The sequence below is a fragment of the Culex pipiens genome, chromosome 2, assembly GCF_016801865.2.
Source record: "Culex pipiens pallens isolate TS chromosome 2, TS_CPP_V2, whole genome shotgun sequence".
Taxonomy (NCBI): domain Eukaryota; kingdom Metazoa; phylum Arthropoda; class Insecta; order Diptera; family Culicidae; genus Culex; species Culex pipiens.
The window spans coordinates 21,644,349-21,666,935 of NC_068938.1; the positions used below are offsets into that span (position 1 = coordinate 21,644,349).

General features: G+C 33.8%; 1 protein-coding gene and 2 non-coding genes across 3 annotated transcripts in view; 2 read left to right on the forward strand and 1 right to left on the reverse strand.

The window, feature by feature from the left end:
* Nucleotides 1-22,587, forward strand: part of LOC120427065 (putative odorant-binding protein A10) — a 58,784-nt gene that overhangs the window by 23,668 nt on the left and 12,529 nt on the right. The window lies entirely within an intron of this gene.
* Trnaf-gaa (transfer RNA phenylalanine (anticodon GAA)) lies at nucleotides 20,037-20,109 on the forward strand. Its single transcript has one exon. It is a non-coding gene; the product is annotated as a tRNA-Phe (tRNA).
* Trnaf-gaa (transfer RNA phenylalanine (anticodon GAA)) lies at nucleotides 20,205-20,277 on the reverse strand. Its single transcript has one exon. It is a non-coding gene; the product is annotated as a tRNA-Phe (tRNA).

Here is a 22,587-nt window from a genome sequence, read left to right on the forward strand (position 1 = left end):
ATTCTAAAATTTCTACAAATTCTACAAATTCTACAAATTCTGCAAATTCTACAAACTCTACAAACTCTACAAATTCTACAAATGCTACAAATCCTACAAATTCTACAAATTCTACAATTTCTTCAAATTCTACAAATTCTACAAGCTCTACAAACTCTACAAACTCTACAAATTCTACAAATTCTAAAATTTGTATAAATTCTACAAATTCTACAAATTCTACAAATTCTACAAATTCTACAAATTCTGCAAATTCTACAAATTTTACAAACTCTACAAATTCTACAAATGCTACAAATCCTACAAATTCTACAAATTCTACAATTTCTTCAAATTCTACAAATTCTACAAGCTCTACAAACTCTACAAACTCTAAAAATTCTACAAATTCTAAAATTTCTATAAATTCTACAAATTCTACAAATTCTTATTTTACAAATTTGACATATCGGAATTTAAAAGTTATTCATAAGAATTCAAGTAATTTCACCTAAAATTCCTAATTTTAGCTTTAGACTGACGCAAAATGTTCAATAAGATTCTCGCTTACTTTTTCAAAAGGTTCTATGTACGTTGAAAAAGTAAGCTAGATTTTTATGTCAAATCATAATGTTTTAAAATATTTCAACGCTTGTATCTTTTTGCAACATATAAAAAATAGTTGAAAAACAAGGAAGATGGTTCGGCTGATCGATTTACTAGCCCAAGATGTCTTAAAGACAGTCATATTCCGAGAACCTCTTCTCGTCTTTCTCGTAGCACACCAAAAAACGAGCAGCTTTGTTTACATTTTTCATCGATCTGTGATTCTTCGTCGGGCCGCCTTTTCTGCAGCCAATTTTCCGCGACATGCTAAATCTACCCTGGCCTCGTAAAATATTCAACAGATGATTTAATTGTATTCTGAGGGCCTGCTGTCCTCCTACGTTTTTATTACGACAAACCCTCCCATAGTCCCAGCCACGGCATGTCGTGACGGATGACGGTGACTCAATTTTGGGCGCTCAATGTTTCGCCAGTCATCGTCGGTAAGCCACGTGGATTAGAACAAGGACGGGTGGGCGCGCGCGAAAATAAACGCAAATGAATTATTTAGGCCCAACGGTGGGCCCCCGTCATGCCACGTGTTCTCTGCCAAGTCTCGCGTTGGAGTGGATTTTTGAAATATTTAGCAGTCATGAAGAGTAAATATTTTGCTCTTGGCCGTGTGTCGCGAGTTATTTGGAGGAAGGTTGGTTTCACATTTGGGGATTTTTTCACAAGAGCAGATATGGCAAGTTAGACAATTGGATTTTATTCGATAATTAACAGTTTGGGGGTTTCTTATAAAAATTCAAAACAGCTTTATTGAAATATATTTCTTTCAAAAAGGTTTTCTTCAGAATTATGACTTTTAAAGCTGATTTTCTTCTTGGAGAAGGGGTCTGGGACAAAATCTACATAATCTACATGGCATATGATTTAGAACGAGACAGAGCCTGTAAGGTAAAGATATCAGAAGTAATACAATCCCAAGACGTACATGCTCTTTATCGTATCGTGGGTTTCTAAAATGCCATTCGAATATTATTTTAAATTCTTTTCAGCTGAAATATTTTGTACGATTTAATAAAACAATTTCCAACTTATACGCCTAATCGGAACAGCATGCCAGAAAAGTGTTTAACCCCCTCACCGTTCTGGCTTTGACTTATGATGTCGTCTTTTCCCGGTAAAATTTGCCGTGGGTGGAAACTTTCACACACGTTTGTTGATAAGAGGGGGGCACAGAAGGAGCATGCCAGCAACAGCTGCCAGATGATTGAAATTTAATTTAATTCAATTCCACGCAATCGACACGTTTCGTTGGCGGATTGTTTTGACAGTGGCAAATTGTTGGAAATGTTTTTTTTCTTTTTTGGGATCCGTGGGAATTATGAAGACTTAGAATTGTTAAATATAATACAGCAATTCCATTTGAGAAGAGCAACGTGAAGACTTCCAACATTGTCAATATTTTGACAAAATTCCTTCAACAATTTGTTTAAAATAGTGCTGTACACATGCTGATTTCTTTTGGTAACGATTATCCCATTCGTTGTATAGTTATGAAAATCGTCATTAATCGATGATTGCCAACTAGGACGTCAATGACTGTCCCACAAAATTTAAAAAAAATTGAAGCAAAATTGATTTAGATCAAAAATTTCTTCAGTGGCTTCAAGAAGGCAACAACCGGTATTATTATTTTGGTGAAGAAATCCCAAGAAAAATTTTGAACCCCATCGGAGAACTTTTTTTTTCTTTTCAACTTTGAATAGGGGTGGCATCACATATTTTTTAAGAATCATAAGTGTATAAAAAGTAAAAAGTGTTTATTCAGATAATTTTAAATTAAAATAGTAAGAAATAAAAGTGTGATAATCTGTTTGAAAAACTGTTTTTTTGCTTGTTTTCGTTTCAAAAAGAAAAAAATATCTTACTCTGCTTAACATCACTGCTTTGCTTTGCAATAATATATTACTTTATGCTCTTGGGTTCATTAAGTTGAAATGGGCAATCTTTTAAATAAAAATTCACCCTTTTTTGATAGGCCTTCCCTTTAGGCTTAGGGGTTTTTCACTGCAATTTTCACGGGGACCCTAATTCCAAAATATAAAATTTTACGGAAATTTCGCTGACGGAACGTTTAACATATTGAATATTCCATGAAAATGGTATGTTATAATTACAGGAATTAATTTTATTCTGCTATTTTTTTATAAATCTATTTTTTTCTGATCGTTTCTAATTTTCAATTTAAAATGTCTTATTTTCATCAAATTATTAAAAATCTTGAAAATTTCACAGAACTCAGAAAAATCTTAAACATTTTAAAATGGCTTGATTTCAATGATAAAAAATGTAGCAAAACTTATTAATCTTAAATAAACCAACTATTAGTTATCATTTTTTGTATATTTACCTTCAACCTAAAACGGTAGTCAAATCTATAAAAAAAAACTTGTGTTCGAAGAAAACTGTAGATGCTCCAAATAGCGATCACTGATTCCTCAATATTTTTTATCGATCCCTGTAATACAGTCGTCTGTAACTACTAAATGTTGCTTTTAAAAGATTGTTTGCTATCAATCGATCAATACAATACATAAACTTTAAGAGCATTTTTTTTTAAAGTAAATTATTTAAAAAATTATAAACCATGAGATGATAGACTAAACATGTGCAAAATACATTTTTTTACTTTCAATTCGTTTCCGTCAAGGATACTAGATGTCACCAGAATAGATAGATTCTTATTTTTTTGACTACGATTTTTTAAAGAGTTGGATGAAAATCACTAACAGAAAAAGTGTCTATTTAATATGTTCAACTGCCTTACCCAAAGCGTTCTTAGTCTCAGATATTAGTTCCAGATGTCCCCTACAAGGTGCAGGTCGAATCGAGTTGATATCTGGATGGAACACTTTTTTATTTGAGTTTGAAAATTTTACGTTTTTGAACCTTCAAGCTATGTGCCCGGGCAGACGGTAATAACAAAATTCATGCCATTTCAATAACAAATATTGTTAAAATAACAGAAAGTGTTATGGAATCTTTTTAAAAAATCAATTTTTGCATAAGGTTTAAATAACAGTTTATGTTATCATCACAAAATTTGTTATTGGTCTGATATTGGTTGAAAGCTAAAACAACTTTGGAATAACATTTTTTGTTATGGAAGAATACCTCCAACTGTTATTGGGATGATCGGATTAGTTGTTAAAATAACAAAAAATAATAACAAGGATTTGTTCGAAAAATAACAAAAAATGTTATTAGTCTGTTATTACAATAACAATCCAATAACAAAAAATCATAACGACGAATAACAAATCTTGTTATAAATAACATAAAATGTTATTGGCCTAGTATTTTTAAATATCAAAAAATGTTATTCCCAAGTTATTACCGTCTGCTCGGGTGTCCCGATTTGCCCCACTTCTCATTGACCTAGAGTGCTCATATTTTGGCCAGATGCTAGTTTTATATGTACAAACAGCCCCTAAAAATTTCAGGCAGATTGGTGAGGTCCAAATGACGTCCCATACAAAGTGGTATGTCCTGTTCGTGGACTTGCTCTTAACAAACAAAAAAAGCTAAAATTTTCAGAAATTGAAATTATTGTGGTTTGTGTGAATCGTAAAAACCTTTCCTACTTTGTTCAACTAATAACAGTAGCATCGCACTTAAAGATTTCGACTAATAGAATTTCGAAATAATTACTGCAATCTTGACTGCTTGGGTACTTATGGCAGATAATAAATCTAGTAATATCTAAACGGTGTTGTGATACAATCGGTTGAATGTTAAAAAATACAGAATGGAAAATAAACGTTATCAAATTTCCATTAATGTATTTAATCTGGCGTAATAATCATTTATTTTATAGTTTATGAATATTTTATCTGAAGGGTCTCACATAAGAAAAAAAAATATTACAAATATTTGGTGCCGTCGTGGAATCGAAAATTGTATTCAAAAGTTTCTTTTTCTAGATTTTAAATTGATGTCCTTTAAATTTGGTTGCTATACAAACGCTAGATTTCCATACTGAATCGTTACTAGAATGGTGTTGGAAAAGCCATTTCCAAGTCGTCAGTATCGATTCTGTACCATTTCCTTTCAATTTATTTTATTATCCTCACAAAACTGCTTCTGCGAAAGTATAGCAACAAGCGTACATGGTCCCAGGAATACAGACAGGCTGTCCTAGTAGGATTATGGGAAATCACAGACAATTGGACGTTATTTTTTTAAGTAGATTTTTTTTAAATATTTGTTCAGTTATATGTTTAATTTTCTAAATATTTTTTTTTCATTCTGTGCGTTAAAAAAACTTTCTCTCTGTTAATCTGTGCCGAGTGCCTTCCCGGAATAGGATTCGCGCGCAATACCCATGTCATTGACGTCGTGTGACACACTTCCAAAGTAATAGCATGTTTCATCCTTTTTTTTCGTAGGTGGATTTGGCTGCCACGACGACGTCTGCTACTGATTCAAATGTGGGTTTTGGAAAAGACATTTCCTGCAGAAACGTTGGCACTTTTCCAGCGATGTGTTCTGGCAGAAGAGTTGAATTTATTTGTTTGTTTGGGCTTGTTTATATAACATTTGGATAAAGAATACAAGTTTACAATTTCAAAAATCTCTGCTTAAAAAGCAATAAGACTTAAACAAACCAGCAAATGAAAAGTTTACAGTCCCCCTCTTGCTGACGATTGCAATTAGTTTAATCCTCTTAAAAATTTGATTAATTTCCCCAACGGTCCACGGGGTGGGGTCATTTTCATCCCACTAATTATACGAATATCCCCTCGAGAGGACCTTCCCCCTCCGGAAGGCAAGTCGGACTTGGTGGAAAAGTGCTTGTTATTTCTTCATTACGGATCTCCCTTCTTTTGGCGAGGGGGGAGACAGGATCAGTGGAAAGCATCCCCAAGGAAGTCGCTTCGTCGTCGTTTTTTTTTGTCACGTCCTGGCACGCCCTTTGGAGATTCATTTTCCGACCGGATAAACTCGCGCTAAAGATGATATTAATTTAATTAGAACGATTATATTTCGAACCGAGTTGGGCAAGATTTCCTTCGCTTTTTTTGTTCGTTTTTTTCTGAATAAGGCGAAATCTTGGAACCTCGACCGGAATCGTTTTTATTTTGGGAACAACAAAACTTTTCTCATTACTTACAATCTCTGCTCGCCGGGCGTTGCTGTTGTTTCTGCTTAACTTTACGGCCAAAATTCATCATCGAACGTAAATTTTGTTACCCACCCTGAAGGGCAATAAGGAAAAAAAAACAAGTCGAAATTAAATACGAGGGTCGAAGGAATAACAGCAAGAGCAGCAGCAATAATCGCGATAAAACTTCTGTTTTGTTTCTCAATTTTTTGTTTGCGTTCGTTTGGCCAACACGGGGCAGAGATTAGTGGAAATCGCAAACTTTAGATTATTTTTGGAAACTTGGTGGGAGGAAAAACGGGGGGCTTGAACAAAGTCTGCCAGGAATATATTGTTTTTGTTTTCGGAACTTGGACACATCTGCAACTTATTTCGAGTTATGTTGTTTTCCTTTTCGATTTTTATGAATCACTTTCCGTTTCCCGCGAAATTTATAAATTTCCCGGGAATTTTTGAAGTGCAAGCATTAGAATATATTTTCTGAACTTTTCGGAACCATTTTTTTAATGCTTAAAAAAATATATAAACTCAACAAAATTTGGTTCAATTCAATTTTTTGGTGAATTCATTAGAATTTATCAGATGGTAAAAAATGTGATATCAAGATTTCGATCTGATGATATTATTTTTTGAAGCATCTGGAATTAGATCTATCCTCATTAAAATTAGCTATTACAATTTAGGGAAGCTTTTTTTAGTCAAAACGGTGTTATTTCATTTAAAAAAATATTACCAAATTATTCCCGACAAAGCAACCATAATCAAATGAGATGAAACTTTATATGATATCATTAATTTTTTTAACGGATTTGTGCAAGAAGAATAACTTCAATTCGTTCAATAAGAAATTTCAATTTGAATTAAATCACCGGTGCAACAATGGATGTTAAATTTTGTTCAAGGCTGAATCCGGGATGACTTGTCATGGAAAGTCTTGATTCAAAAATTTCACGAATGTTTCATATTTTAACATTGAAAATCGGACCATTAGTTGCTGAGATATCAACATTAGAAAATAATGGGTTTATTGGGTAGGAATTAGAAAACTTCAATTTTCCTGTTTCTTTATGATTAAGCCGCTGTATCTCAGCCAGCAACCAGAGATCCAATTTGAAGATTGACTTAGACAATTTCATAGCAAATTTTGTGAACTTTTCAAAAAAATATTTGCAGAAATGGTTACTCACGGTTACTATTTTAAAAAATCGAGAAACAGCAAATATTTCGCTAAAATCAAAAAAATCTGAAAGTCTGTAGAGAACTTTTCGATTGCAAATTCAATTTGAAATAAAAAATTTGTGTAAAATTTTGTTTTGTTTAAAATTTCGATTTTTTTCAGAAATCACTGTTTTTTTTTAAATAGAAACTCGGCTGCAGATTTTTTGACCATACTTCTCTATGGCTCAGAAGTGGCGGATTTTTATTCCCTAAAAAATACCAAAAAATCTCAAAAATCATAAAGTACGTATTTTGGAAAATTAAATTTCGGTGAAAAAAAAAGTTAATAAAAAAAATCTCTTTTCTTGTACCTGAGCAATTCTCTACGAAATCGGTCTTTTTTCTTAAATTTTATTTTTTGTATTTTTTAATCTGACTGAAACTTTTTTGGTGCCTTCGGTATGCCCAAAGAAGCCATTTTGCATCATTAGTTTGTCCATATAATTTTCCATACAAATTCGGCAGCTGTCCTTACAAAAATGATAAGTGAAAATTCAAACATCTGTATCTTTTGAAGGATTTTTTCATCGATTTGGTGTCTTCGGCAAAGTTGTAGGTATGGATATGGACTACACTGAAAAAAAGTGATACACGGTAAAATTTTTTTGGTGATTTTTTATTTAATTTTTTTTCACTAAAACTTGATTTGCAAAAAAACACTATTTTTATTTTTTTTTATTTTTTGATATGTTTTAGAGGACATCAAATGGCAACTTTTCAGAAATTTCCAGGTTGTGCAAAAAATCTTTGAGCGAGTTATGAATTTTTGAATCAATACTATTTTTTTCAAAAAATCGAAAAATTGGTCGCAAAAATTTTTCAACTTCATTTTTCAATTCATTCAAGTTAAATCCATATTTAGGTGACTTTTTTGAAAATAGTCGCAGTTTTTCATTTTTACAATTAGTGCACATGTTTGTCCACCCTTGAAAAAAAAAAAATTTGAAATGGTGAGAAAATTCTCTATATTTTGCTTTTTTGAACTTTGTTGATACGAGCCTTAGTTCCTGAGATATTGCCATGCAAAGGTTTAAAAACAGGAAAGTTGATGTTTCTAAGTCACACCCAAACAACACACCATTTTCTAATGTGGATATCTCAGTAACTAATGGTCTGAATTTCAATGTTAAAATATGAAACATTCGTGAAATTTTCCGATCTTTTCGAAAAAAATATTTTTAAACCAGGACTAAAATTTCAAAAAAGCGTAATATTTTATGTTTGACCCTTTTGAAATGTCAGTCTTGGTTAAAAAAAAAATAAGAATATTTTTTTCGAAATGATCGGAAAATTTTACGAATGTTTCATATTTTAACATTGAAAATCGGATTATTAGTTGCTGAGATATTGACATTAGAAAATGATGGGTTGTTTGGGTGAGACTTAAAAAACATCAATTTTCCTGTTTTTAAACTTTTGCATGGCAATATCTCAGCAACTAAGGCTCGTATCAACAAAGTACAAAAAAGCAAAATATAGAGAATTTTCTCAGCTTTTCAAAAATATTTTTTCAAATGTTGGCAATCATGTGCACTAATTTAAAAAAATGAAAAACTGCGACTATTTTCAAAAAAGCCACCTAAAAATGGCCATAACCTAAAAACGGTGCACTTTATCAAAATTTTACTAAAGTACTTTTTGATTGCAAATTTGATTTTACATCAAAAAATGGAATTGAAAAATTGTTTCTACCAATATTTCGATTTTTTGAAAAAATCAGTATTGATTCAAAAATTCATAACTCGCTCAAAGATTTTTTGCACAACCTGGAAATTTCTGAAAAGTTGGCATTTGATGTCCTCTAAAACATATCAAAAAATAATAAAAATAGTGTTTTTTTTTTGCAAATCAAGTTTTAGTGAAAAAAGTTAAATAAAAAATCAACAAAAAATTTTTAACCGTGTATCATTTTTTCAGTGTAGTCCATATCCATACCTACAACTTTGCCGAATCGATCAAAAATTCCTTCCAAAGATACAGATTTTTGAATTTTCATACATCATTTTTGTATGGCCAGCTGCCAAATTTGTATGGAAAATTATATGGACAAACTAATGATGCAAAATGGCTTCTTTGGGCTTACCAAACGCACCAAAAAAGTTTCAGCCAGGTTAAAAAATACAAAAATTAAAATTCAAAAAAAAAAGATCGATTTCGTAGAGAACTGCTCACAACCAACTCTATGTTGCTTTTTTCATTTTTTTTCTTCCATGAACATTAAAATAAATTTGTTAATAATTATGTGTGCCAAAAAAACTGAATTAAAAAAAATAAAATAAAAATATTAGCAAATTAAGCTCTTAACAAACCTCAAGTTGTTTGACAAACTTGGAAAATAAAACAACTTTTGTGCATAAGCAGCACCCATCACAGTAGTATACAAGCTCCAATCGCTGGTAAACCGGAAGCAGTTTCATTCTAACCACCTTATTTCCAGCACTACATCCTCAATTTCGACAAACCGTCGACAAGAAATTGTGTGGTCGTTCGGTTTTGAAAAACTCTGCTTCCACCCTCCCGTGCCAGCTCTAGTCAGGGGGGCGTTTTCATGGTAGCAGCAGCACCCAAGCAATAGCGTATTATTTGTAAACATGGAACTTGGAGTTTTTGCTGCAAGTTGGGAAACTTCGCTCTCCCTCTACATTCACTGGGCTGCACGTGGCCCCGGAAGCGGACACGTGCAAAATGTTCCGGGAAGAAAACATGGCGAAAAACAAAACTTTACAATTTAGCTACAAGTTTTGCTCGTGAATTTAGTCAAGTTGAATTTTCGTTGAACTTGTCTTCATTTGAAGATTAAATTTACAAGAAAACAAAAATCAACAACAAACCCTTAATCCCAACATAGGTGCACCTCCAGCATGAATCATTGAATTTTCCAGCAAACGAAATGGGAGCAGTGCACCCAACTTTGTTTGCTACCCTAACTTTTTCTATTCTTTTTTTTCATCGCGGACAACTCATGTTGGCACGCCATTGTTTAACTTTGCTGAGCTCTCTGAAATAATAGTGAGGGCAAAAAAACAGCCAGACGCTTGCTGCGATGCATTTTGTATAGTGAATAAATATTAGAGTTTACACTGCACTCGGCGGAAGTCCATGGTTCTCCGGGGGACGACCGGTTTTTTTTGTTGTACCCGGTACTTGGTGGGAGTACTGCGCGAGAGGACATTACCACGGTTTGGTTTATTTTTGTTTGAATTGAAAAGTGAAATTGAATGGAAATCACGGCTGGTGCGTTTTGTTTGAGTTTTTTTTTATTAGCATGGAAATTTAAGTAATTGAATACAGTACATGAAATTTCACTGAATTGAAATGTTTTGAATCAATTTAAGCTTCGTGAATTCAAACTAGTGCTTATCTTTTGAATGGAATTGCAAAGTCCAATTCATAAACGAAGAATAACAACCCATCACCGTAGATAACGAAGTGCAAGCTTTTAAGAGATTAAAAGTTCTGCAAGTCTCGATGGAGAACCATCTGAAATACCTCAGCCTGCTCCAGACAGCTCTATTGTATTGCTTAGATGCCCGGGCCAGATCTTTTATGTGTGGCCACAGAAAGGATTTCATTCTGTAACGTTCCATGAAATGAAAGTTTTTTTTTCTTAATCCTTTAAATCAGTACATCATAGCAGATGCAGACAGACTTTCATGAGTTTTTTACTTAAATAGTTTGAGCAAAGAAGGATTATCTGTGTTTTGATGCATCAAGCAGTTGAAACTGAACATATTACAAAAAGGTTTTTAAAGTGTTGTTAGAGCCAAGAGATGAACCAATTCATGAATTAATACAGAGCAATTCCATGTCAAATAGGGTATCGGTTATACCCGACCCTCTCCGATTTCAATGAAACTTTGTAGACATGTTATCCTACGCTTTTATAAGCCATTTTTGTGTATATGGAGCCAGTTACACTCGATAATGACATTTGAGAAGGGCGTAAGTGTTTTAAATATATATTAAATATATTAAATATTTTTGTATTTCGTAATATAATATAGTTGTATCTCGAAACCGTTTTATCGTATCAAAAAGTGGTCAAAAACAAACATGTAGGAAATTTGATGAGCATTCCGAAAAAAATACAGTGAAACAAAAAAACACTCCACTTTTATGAGATTTTTAAATTTTTAAGAGTCAAATTTGAAGGTAAACCCACGATTTTTTTTCGTTCAAAACTTTTGTGAAAATAGTCTAAGATGTTACAAAAAGACTCACGAAAAATGCAGGATGGAGCAACTCACCTAAAAAAATACAAAAATCATTTACTGAAACTGTTTTTTCAAAAGTGCTCTAAACATCAAAATTTGCTAAAACCGATAGCGGGAATCGATTCTTCAGACAATTCTACATAAAAGTCTCCATATTGACCATTGCCCTAAGTCCAATCCTTGTGAAGTTACAGCGGTAAAAAAAAACGTTGAAAAAATAGTTTTTTATGGTTTTTGGCAATTTCTATATGACAGACTTGATTTTTCAGTCTCAAAAATATTTTGAACGGAAAGCTCGTCCAATTTCCCATAAGATTGTCATTGTTTTGCCTTCCTCACCTCACTGAGGCAAGGCTATAAAATCACTCGAAAATTGAACTTCTTAAATATACCTTCTAGATATACCTTCACGTATACGTATCGACTCAGAATCAAATTCTGAACAAATGTCTGTGGGGATGTGTGTAGACATGATTTTTTTTTCCACACGATTTTCTCATAACTGGCTGAACCGATTTTGGCCGGGTCAGCCTCATTCGATTCGTTTTGGGGTCCCATAAGACCCTATTAAAATTTATTCTGTTTAGTAAAGTATTTGAAAAGTTATGCTAAGAAAAAGATATTTGTATCTACAAAAAGGGTGATTTTTTTGCATAACCTCAAAAAGCCGGGTCGTTTTGTTTACATGCGAGAGTCGCGCCAGATGCGAAACGCCCGGTTGCCACATTGCTTCAAATGAGAGTCTGCATGTTTTCTGGAAAAGTCTGTATCAGGTATATATTTTTTTCATAAACTTATTTTCATTATGACTTTGTAAACATGAGGAAGGCACCAACCACCTAATTGTGGATTAAGAAACGTTTTTTTTTAATGTTTCAATTGGATGTATGGGCTTACAGATATACCTAAGCTAATTTACTATCCAGCTTACTATACTACACTGAAAAAATATTATGTTTTCAATTATGATATTTTATCTGTAAGCCCATACATCCAATTGAAATGCGGTTTAAGACAAACTTATGAGAAATTGGACGAGCTTTCCGGTAAACATATTTTCGAGACTGAAAAATCAAGTCTGTCATATAGAAATTGCCAAAAACCATCAAAAAACCTATTTTTTCAACATTTTTATTTTTAAAACCGCTGTAACTTCACAAGGATTGGACTTAGGACAATGGTCAATATGGTGACTTTTATGTAAACTTTTTTTTCTTAAAATCGCTATAACTCGTAATGTTTGTAAGCAAACCCCTTTTGTTTATATATCATTCTTTTAATTGTCTGCTCTACAACTTTGTAAAATATTGTTACACTCTAAAAAATAACCCTGCAAAGATAGAAAAAAACACGAAATTTTAAAATGGAAAATTTTGCTTTAAATGAAAAAATACCCTCCTGGTTCAATGTAGATTCGAAAAGTTCATTAAATTTCCCTTAAGGTTTCATGTTTCAAATTTTTTACAGTCGAGTAACGGAAAATGGCGGATTTTTTAAAACTTTTTTTCGTGTTTTTTTCGATGAAAAATTCGTTTTTTTTTGGAATTCTGAGTAAGCCATCAATTTTACATAAAAGACCTTTTGACACCAAATTTCCATCTTATCACCGTTTCAGGCTGCAAATTATTGAAAAACACCACTTTTTTTGCATGTTCAAAAATGGAAGGGATCGTACTGCCCCTCCGTCACGAGATATAAAAAATCGGATTCGTAATCAGGGACAAAAGTTACCCCTCAGGATAAAGTTTCACGAAAATCGAAGAGGGGTCGAGGCAACTTTTCCCAATTTGGTGCGAGTTACATGGTGGAATGACAAAAACATTATTGTATGATTTTTTTTTTCAAAAAACTGCCAAACTTTTAAATAATGCAAACTGATTTTTTCTTTATATCGAAATAATTGATTCGACCTTTTAAAAATTCTTCACACATCTATTTATTGAAAACATGCTCTCAGAAAAAAACAACAAAGTGCTCTTTATAACATAAAATTTCTTTTGACTCCGAATGTCTATCCAGGTTTCTCTATCACAAATTATCGAAAAATGAACAGCGTGGAGTGGAGTCCAACATTAACTTTTAAAACAAAGTTCCATGATAATCGAAACGGGAATGTAGAAACAGTTGTGTGAAGGAGGTATCAGGCTATGGCAAGAAAACAAACAAACTCTCACTTTTTCGTGTTTGACTCGCAAACATGGCAAAATGTATGCAGGCTGATGTCTCTTTTTGCAAACAAAGCTGACAAACTGTCAAAAAGTGTGGTTTTGTGTGTTTGTTTGCCGTAGGTTAATACCTCCTTGAGTTGCGTTAACAAATCGATGCCCGTGTGCTCTCTTGTTCTATCTAGATAGGGGATTCCTAGCTTACTACAAAGGAGCACACCGACATCGAAATTACAATATTTTTTAGTGAAAACAACAAAATTTAATAATTTTTTTGAGTCTTTCCCAATTTAAAGTGAAGCGATAATATAATTTAATGTACTCATAAGATCTGTACAAATTTTATTGAAAGTTTTTGTCTTCCCCCCTTCAAAGTCGGCCCGAAAAATCAGGTGGCAAAAAAATATGTTTAAACTTTAAATTTCAATGGAATTTGAAGGAGAATCGAAGTAAGCCGCGCACGCGTGTTGCCGTTTATAAATTCTGCTCTGCATTTTTCGTTTAAATATTAGCTCAAATTGTTATATTATTTATAAATTTTAAGTTGTGTTCACCAAAGTTCGGGTTGGAAAAGTCGTCGGAAAGGTCTGGTTCAAATTCCGTGCGTGGTTCTGATTTGACTCCTTGGGACGCGGAGTTATCGCGATTCGGTCTTGAGAGGAGCAACAAGGAGTGACCCCAAGCGGTTTTCCGTGGACACGGGAGTTTGACTGGCAAGGGGGTCGTACTTTGATAGGAGAGGACCTTTGTTGAGGACGATGGTTCCCCACAAGAGCAGTGATTCTCGGAGGCCGATGATTTCGTCTGGAAATGTTCCTTTTGAGGGCGGGCGTCAAAATCAAAATCCTCGTTTCAATATTCTACTCAGGTTTTCTTACCAAAATTCCCTACCACCGCTTTATTCATTTATTCAACTTAAAAAAACATGTGTCTAGTTTAAATTATAATTTTTTTTTTCAGCTGGTAGTTAAGGTAATATTATGCATTAAAATATATTGATATTGATATTGATCATATCCAATTATTATATTCAATTTAATTAAATATTATAACACTAAACATGACATTCACAACCATATGGCAAAAAAACGGAGCGTTTGGTACGGTATGTCCACGCATCCATCCTCCCCTTAGAATCTATGAAATGTGATCCATTCATAGAATCCTCTCTGCGGTAAACACAACGCAGTAGGGCTGGCCGCTTTAATTTTTGTAATACATTTTTGGGTGTTCTCGGACGTACAGTGATTATTAATAATGTCAAGAAAAGTGCTTGGGGGGTAATCTAATCACAAGACTTTCCAGCATGCTTTCATCGGACTGGCTGCGTTTGTGTTAGATTAGATTAGATTAGATTGGATTAAAATTTCAATGGAATTTGAAGTGCAATCAACTGAAATCAATTTCAAATGCATTCTCCTGCGTTATGAATCATTTTTAGCATGTTAGTGTTAATTTAAAAATAGTTTGAATTTTGGAAATGTTTGATCTTTAGTATCGCAAAATGTTTTTTTTTCGCTAATTTTTTATTTTCGTCAAATCTTACATTTTTTGAAAACTAATGCTTGCAAAACATCTGAACTGCCCATTTGCGCATAAATGTCCCATATGCAAAAACAGCAAACTGAGAAAAGCGCATTTGATGTTTGTCCCAAACATATGGCTACGTGTTAAGTTTGCACGAAACAAAGTACTGGATGTTATAGGCTCTTTAGAAAGAGCACACGATTTAGAACCAAACTGCACATGGGACATTTATGCGATCGTGGGCAGTGAACTAGTGTAAAATGCATTTTAGAACACTTTTTCCATGCAAATGTTAAAACTATGGCTTGTTATTTCATTATTTATATTTTATTTTATTTTTTACCCCCTCCCCCTCGATCCCAGCCAGAGCCGAGGGAAAAATTTTGAACTTTGAAAATATTTGCATCGGCCTAATTTAAACTTTAACAACCAAAAAATACAATTATTGGATTTTGTAAATTTTCAAATTTGCGCCCATTGCAAAACCATCAATCGCCAAACAAATCCAGCTAATACTTTCAACACCCCCGTTTGCTTTAAAAGCTTTTCCCCGGCCAATGAATCCAATCCCAATTAATCCCGTCACGGACTATTAAAACCACTTTCCGGGTGTTGGGAGGGAAGCTTTTCCGCACGCCAATCTGTTTCAATTTCAGGAAAAAGGGGGTGGGGGTGGTCAGAACTCCGAGAAGCAATAAATTTTCCCGCGCCAATCCGCTCTCTCTAATCGCATTCCGCGTGTCGTCGTCGTCGTCGTCGTGCTGTTGGAAAAACCATTTGCTGGACTCGTGTTGCAAGAATTTTCCAGGGCATTAATTTATTTTAATCCTTTACACTAGCAGCTGGCGGGTTGGGTGGTTGGTTGGTTGGTTTAGCGTTTGCCATTCCCGGGAAACTTTGGTTTGACTTTACTTTTTTTTCGAAAACTAATATTAATTTTAATTGTTAAACCTGAAGCAATTTTAAATACATTACAATATTTTAAATATTTCTGTAATCTAGTGTAAAAAGTTCAAAAAAATATCCCGCAGGTCATGAGCCAAGTGTTGGGTGAGCCGCCTCAGTACACCTCATTAGGAAAAGGAAAATTATTTTCCACTAGCTTTGCACGCGTTACACGAACCTTTTCATGCCACCACCCCTTAGCTGTAAAGGGGTGCTTTGCCAAGCTGAGGGACAGGGTGAAGCGTGGTGTTATTCTTGACGAATAGTTTTAAAAGCAAATTTCAAATTACACAATATCGAAGTGTTGCATCATAATTATACATAAAATGATTCCTCAAATCATACGAATTTAGAAATAACATAAAATAAAAACATATTTTCGCGCAAAAAAAAAAACCTAAATTTTTGTTTTTACTGTGCACTTCTGTGGCTTCTTGGCGGAAGTCTTGGCTGCCCGTTGTCGGTCGGTTGATCGACGCAAATGGGCTGAGTGCCCTTGCCACGGCATTTCCGGAAACAGCCAAAGGTCGGGAAAGCTGTGGTGGTGCGATAGGAAGCTTGACGCTGACCTACCTTAAAGTTTAGATTCAAGTTGGGTGTTATAGTTGGAAAGTTGAACAAGTAGCTTGTAATTGGGATGTTTTTGAGAGAAATTGGTTTTAAGTTTTTGTTTTTGAATCCGCAAGCAAGTAAGAAAAGGGTTTTGCTTTTTATCAATCATGTATAGGGTTAGTGAATTTTCACGATTTCGCGGACAGCGTGAAATTCGTGAAATTTGAAGATTTCCGTGAAATTCCGTGAAATTTATCATTTTTCTCATATCAATTCTTTTAAATAACAAAAACAATAAAAATTTCATCGATAAGGACTTTTTAAGCAAATTTTATTAGTTTTCAATTGAAAAGGGTGATATGAACTTGGATATGAACCATTTGATGACTCGTTCATTTTTTTTAAGTTTTTCTTTTTTAGAAAACTAACTAAATTTAATAATATCTTCAATCGCTGTAATAACAATTTGACTACTATTTTATTTGAAAGGTTTAATTTTAAAAGAAATTAAAGATTCAATATAATATGAATAGTAATTTTTACCTTTAAAATAACCTTTAAAAACATTTCTTTCTGAGTCCTGTTTAATTTTCACGATATTTGATTATTTGGATGGGGTTCCCGTGAAAATTAAAAATATACGATCTTATTTTGTTTTCTGTTCTGAATTTGGATACAATTTTGGTGATTTCGTTACAGATCAAATTATTATTGCCTATTGATTTTAATTTAGTTTTTGAAAAGTGTGATGCAAAATCTTCAAAAATATGTTTCATGGACAAAATGTTGCAGAAAACTCAAATTATTTTAATCATTTTGGCTGGACAAGATTGTTAAATCTTGCTTAGAAATGAAATTCAATAAAATGTAAAATGATAAAATAGAAGCAAATCAGCAAAATCTTTTTAGCTATATTACCCACTGAGAATTCCGGCTCGAGCCTCGAGTCGATCTGGCTCGAGATCGAGCCTGAGTCGAGTCGAGGCTTGAGCCAAAATTCTCAGTGGGTAGTCGAGTATTAAAAAGGCAGTCAAAAAATGAGAATTCGTGTGCCCTACAGCCCAACCATAAACTACTTGGAAACTTTTTTAGAAATTATGAAAAGTTTTTTTTTGTGTTTTTTGTGCTAGCATTTTGTTTAGTTTATTGAAGAATAATATATAATGAAGCATAAAAAGAAGTTTCTGTGAATTAAACATAAGATTTCCAGAGTTATTTTAACATTTTTCACAATCCGTGAAATTTCCGTGAAATTTGGTGTTTTGAAATTAAGGTCCCCGTGAAATTTGCAATATTCGAGCGTGAAAAATCACTAAGCCTAATCATGTATTAACAAAAAAATGCCAAATTTTCATAATCTGATTTTCATCAAAGTTTTAAATGTTTTTAGTAAAATCTATTTTGTTTAAATATATTTAACATCAATTATTTAAGCTGGTACAAATTTAAAGGAGACAAAAATAAATTTAGTTGAATTTTAACTTCCCAGCCCAACAATAAAATTTGTATAGCCAGAAGTATGACAAATCTATATACTGGACATACAAAATGTGCATGTAAACATTCGAAAACCTGTATCTTTTGAAAAGAAATATAAAAAAAATTAAACTTTGATTTTAGAAATGACTTTAATTTTTTATAAGGCGCTCAGTTTTCAAGTTATTAGCATTTCTAAGCGATTAAAATACTTTACAGTGCACATCAACCCAGGGATGCCACTTGGTTTTTTTAAATGTCTGTAAAAAAGTCTGTGTATGTCTGTGCATTTGTCTAAAATTCAAATATATCAATTCACAGTCATTGAAATCTATCAGAAATCGCGTTTTTAAGCATTTTAAGTCTAACAAAATAAGTTTAGACAAAAAAGATTACAAAATATTTATTTAATGAAGTTTTTTAAAAGTCTGTGCACCTCAAAAAATGTCTGGCACAAGCTCAAAAGTCTGTGAAACATAGACAAATCTGTGTATCTGGCAACCCTGCATCAACCGGAAAATCTTATAGTGCAAAGTGGTTTTTTTTACATAAAGAATTCATGGACAAAGTTTGACTTAACAAAAACCGAATTGAAAATGACGAAAAAAAAATGCAAGTTATGGTATTAAATTATTTTTAAATGCAGTAGTTGTTCGGTAACTGGGCGTTGTTTAACTGGGCTGCTTTTTAATTGGGCGCTCGATAACTGGGCCGTAGCCCAGTTAAAAAGCAGACAAACGTCAAAAAACCAAAACAAACCGAAATGACCGAGGGGTTAATGGATGCAAAACATGTTCAATAAATAATAAAAACTTTTTTCAAACTTTTAGTTCATTTCAATACACAATCAAAGAAATATGAAAAGTAAACATCGTAAATAAATTTGATTAACTTTTATTTTTATATTTCATCAGGAAAATATTGTGCATCGGTGTTCCCCTCGTTATTTTTCGTTCAGCCCAGTTACCGAACAAATACTGTATCAATCAATTTATGGAAAAAATCTCTTTTTATGTCTTTAGTACTCAAAATCTATCAAAAGTCTTAAAGTGCTCTCAATTATTTAATTTGTTACAAAAATTAAAATTTCAGCAACATGTTTTTGGCCCTTTACTTTTTGGAAATTTGTTAGGAACGTGAAATTAAATTTGCATTAGTCTTAATTAAAAAATAGTTCTACTATTTATTTAGGTGATTTTTTTTAAATATAATGCATATAAAAAATAAAAAAATATATACAAAATTTAATTAAAACAATTACAATTTTTTTTAAATCTCAATCTCAATCTTAATCTTTAAATATTATGATCATTATAAGTTCTTGTAAAAAAACATGATATATTGAAAAGTCTTGTTTTAATTCGTTCAAGTCACCACCCCTACCAACCAAACCAATGAAGTCCCGTCGACCTCTGCCGTTTAAAGCTGAACTGCCCCTGATCGCATAAATGTCCCATATGCGTTTTCATCGATTTCGAGTTATTGATGCAGTTTGGTTCAAAATTGTGTGCTCTTTCAAAAGAGCCTATAACATCCAGTACTTTGTTCTAGAAATCAGGAGGAAATCCAGTTTTTTCGCGAAAACTTAACATGTAGCCTTAGGTATGGGACAAACTTCAAATGCGTTTTTCTCAGCATGCTGTTTTTGCATATGGGACATTTATGCGAACATGGGCAGTGAAGCACCTTTAAATCAAGATTGATTAGCGCAGATTGGTTCGTCGTTGGCCAGCCCCGACCCGTTCGGTGCCATAAATTAAGGATTCAACTACCCTTTTCCCGCCAAGTTTTCCAAGAAGGGGAAAACTTGGAAGTGCGCCAGCAGCGCCGGAACTTGTGCCAAAGACGACGGTGACAAATGCAGGCGGCTGCAGACGGATGAGGAGGAGTAAAAGGAGGAAAAGGAAGTAGGAAGAAGCAGCACTATGAGTAATGGCGACACGTGGAGCTGGGAAAATTAAAATTTATGATGCACCAAGCGCACGTAGATTTCAATTTGGAGAGATTGTTGTTGTTGGGTGGTGGAATTAAATGCAAGCTAAAGAGTACTTTTGGGAGGGATTTAAAAGTGGTGGAAGGATTATGTGGGATGAAATTGGAAGCTGGAAGGATTAGTAATGATTTGTAGAGATTTTGTGGAATTGAGATTGTTGAATCAGGACGATAAGTTGGACTATAAATGTGTTGAATTCAACTTCAAAATAAGGTTGAAAAAAATAATTTCACTAGTAAAATTCAACAGCCGAAATAGCTCAGTTGGGAGAGCGTTAGACTGAAGATCTAAATGTCCCCGGTTCAATCCCGGGTTTCGGCAAATCTCAAAATATTTTTTTTCATCATCAAGTAGCAACTCAATGCAGTTTCTTATTTGTTAAATTGTCTGAAAAAAATAAACTCCAAAAAAAGAACTGCCGAAACCCGGGATTGAACCGGGGACATTTAGATCTTCAGTCTAACGCTCTCCCAACTGAGCTATTTCGGCTGATGATGACAGCACACAACTTTACAAGATTGTGAATTTGCCTTGTTCATTTGGGGACTGATAATTTAATTGCATTAATTTTGCAGGAGTTGAGGTGAAGCAAAAAGGTGATAACAGCACTGAAGTAAAGTGCAATATGGTAAATATTTATTTTTCAAGTGAAGATAAGAATTTGATGGCAGTCAACATTAATTCGTACGAATCACTCTGAACTTTAATTTCAAACCAAACTTGCTCCACCTAACTTAAAACACAATTAAACATAGCCATTGCAAGCTCTTGAGGGGCCCTGCGGTTGTGTTGTTGTTGACAAGCTTTACATCAGAAATCATGGTTTTCCGCCCGGAGCTCCAACTCGTCGTGCGGTCTGTCGATGCTTTTCCAGCTGCCAGAAATAACAGGAAAATAACCACACGCTTACACAAACTTACTAACGCACACACACACACACACACACACTTACTGAACCTCACAGAAGATGGGGCAAAATCAAGACTAACGAAGAAGAAACTTGTTCCTTTTGGGTTTTTTTTCCTGGACACAAAATAAACACAGTCTTTTGACCTTGTATCGGGAGCTGGTATGGTCTGCCGGCAAGATTCAGGTGAAATATACATCATTAGATGTTGTGGGTCAACACGTTTATGATGGTGTAGTGCTGCTTTAAGTTGTGATTTTAGGGAAATTTGGTTTTCACGATTTTTTATTTTTCAATATTTAAAAGAATATGCAAAAGTTTAACAGCTCCAGCATTAATATTATAAGAATTTAAAGTACGACTTATACAATTGAAAATTGTCTAAATCCAATCATTCGACCGTTTTAAATGTTAGTCTTGAAACGCTTTTCAAGATACGGTCATCCCGGCAAACTATGTTCAAATAGTTAAGATAACCACAGTTTTCTACTCTTTGGCTTGGTTCGTTGCACTGCTAGTTTCTGAGATACATCATCGTGAAGTTAAAATTTTATTTAAAATTAGTTTTTATTTTCTGAGACATCAACATGGTTTTGCCTTCCTCACTGAGGTAAGGCTATAATCCTGCTCTAAAAATGAACTTTGTATAAAAACATCGTAGACCCACCTTCATGTATACATATCGACTCAGAATCGAAAATTGAACAAATGTCTGTGTGTATGTGTGTGTGTATGTATGTATGTGACCAACAAACTAGCTCATGTTTCTCGGCACTGGCTGAACCGATTTGACCCGAACTTGTTGCATTCGACTTGGTTTATGGTCCCATAGATCGAGTTTTATATAGATTGAAGTTTCAATAAGTAGTTCAAAAGTTATGTATAAAAATGTGTTTTCACATATATCCGGATCTCACTTAAATGTATGTAAACTATGTCCGGGTCCATCATCCGACCCATTGTTGGTTAGGTTATCAAAAGACCTTTCCAACAAGCCTAAAACATTGAAGATCTGGCAACCCTGTCTCGAGATATGGCCACTTAAGTGATATTGATGTACTTTTTGGAAGCCGGATCTCACTTAAATGTATGTAAACTATGTTCGGATCCACCATTCGACCCATTGTTGGTTAGGTTATCAAAAGACCTTTCCAACAAGTCCAAAATATTGAAGATCTGGCAACCCTGTCTCGAGATATGGCCACTTAAGTGATATTTATGTACTTTTTTGAAGCCGGATCTCACTTAAATGTATGTAAACTATGTCCGGATCCACCATCCGACCCATTGTTGGTTAGGTTATCAAAAGACCTTTGCAACGAGTCCAAAACATTGAAGATCTGGCAACCCTGTCTCGAGATATGGCCACTTAAGTGATATTTATGTACTTTTTTGAAGCCGGATCTCACTTAAATGTATGTAAACTATGTCCGGATCCACCATCCGACCCATTGTTGGTTAGGTTATCAAAAGACCTTTGCAACGAGTCCAAAACATTGAAGATCTGGCAACCCTGTCTCGATATATGGCCACTTAAGTGATATTGATGTACTTTTTGGAAGCCGGATCTCACTTAAATGTATGTAAACTATGTTCGGATCCACCATTCGACCCATTGTTGGTTAGGTTATCAAAAGACCTTTCCAACGAGTCCAAAATATTGAAGATCTGGCAACCCTGTCTCGAGATATGGCCACTTAAGTGATATTTATGTACTTTTTTGAAGCCGGATCTCACTTAAATGTATGTAAACTATGTCCGGATCCACCATCCGACCCATTGTTGGTTAGGTTATCAAAAGACCTTTCCAACGAGTCCAAAACATTGAAGATCTGGCAACCCTGTCTCGAGATATGGCCACTTAAGTGATATTTATGTACTTTTTTGAAGCC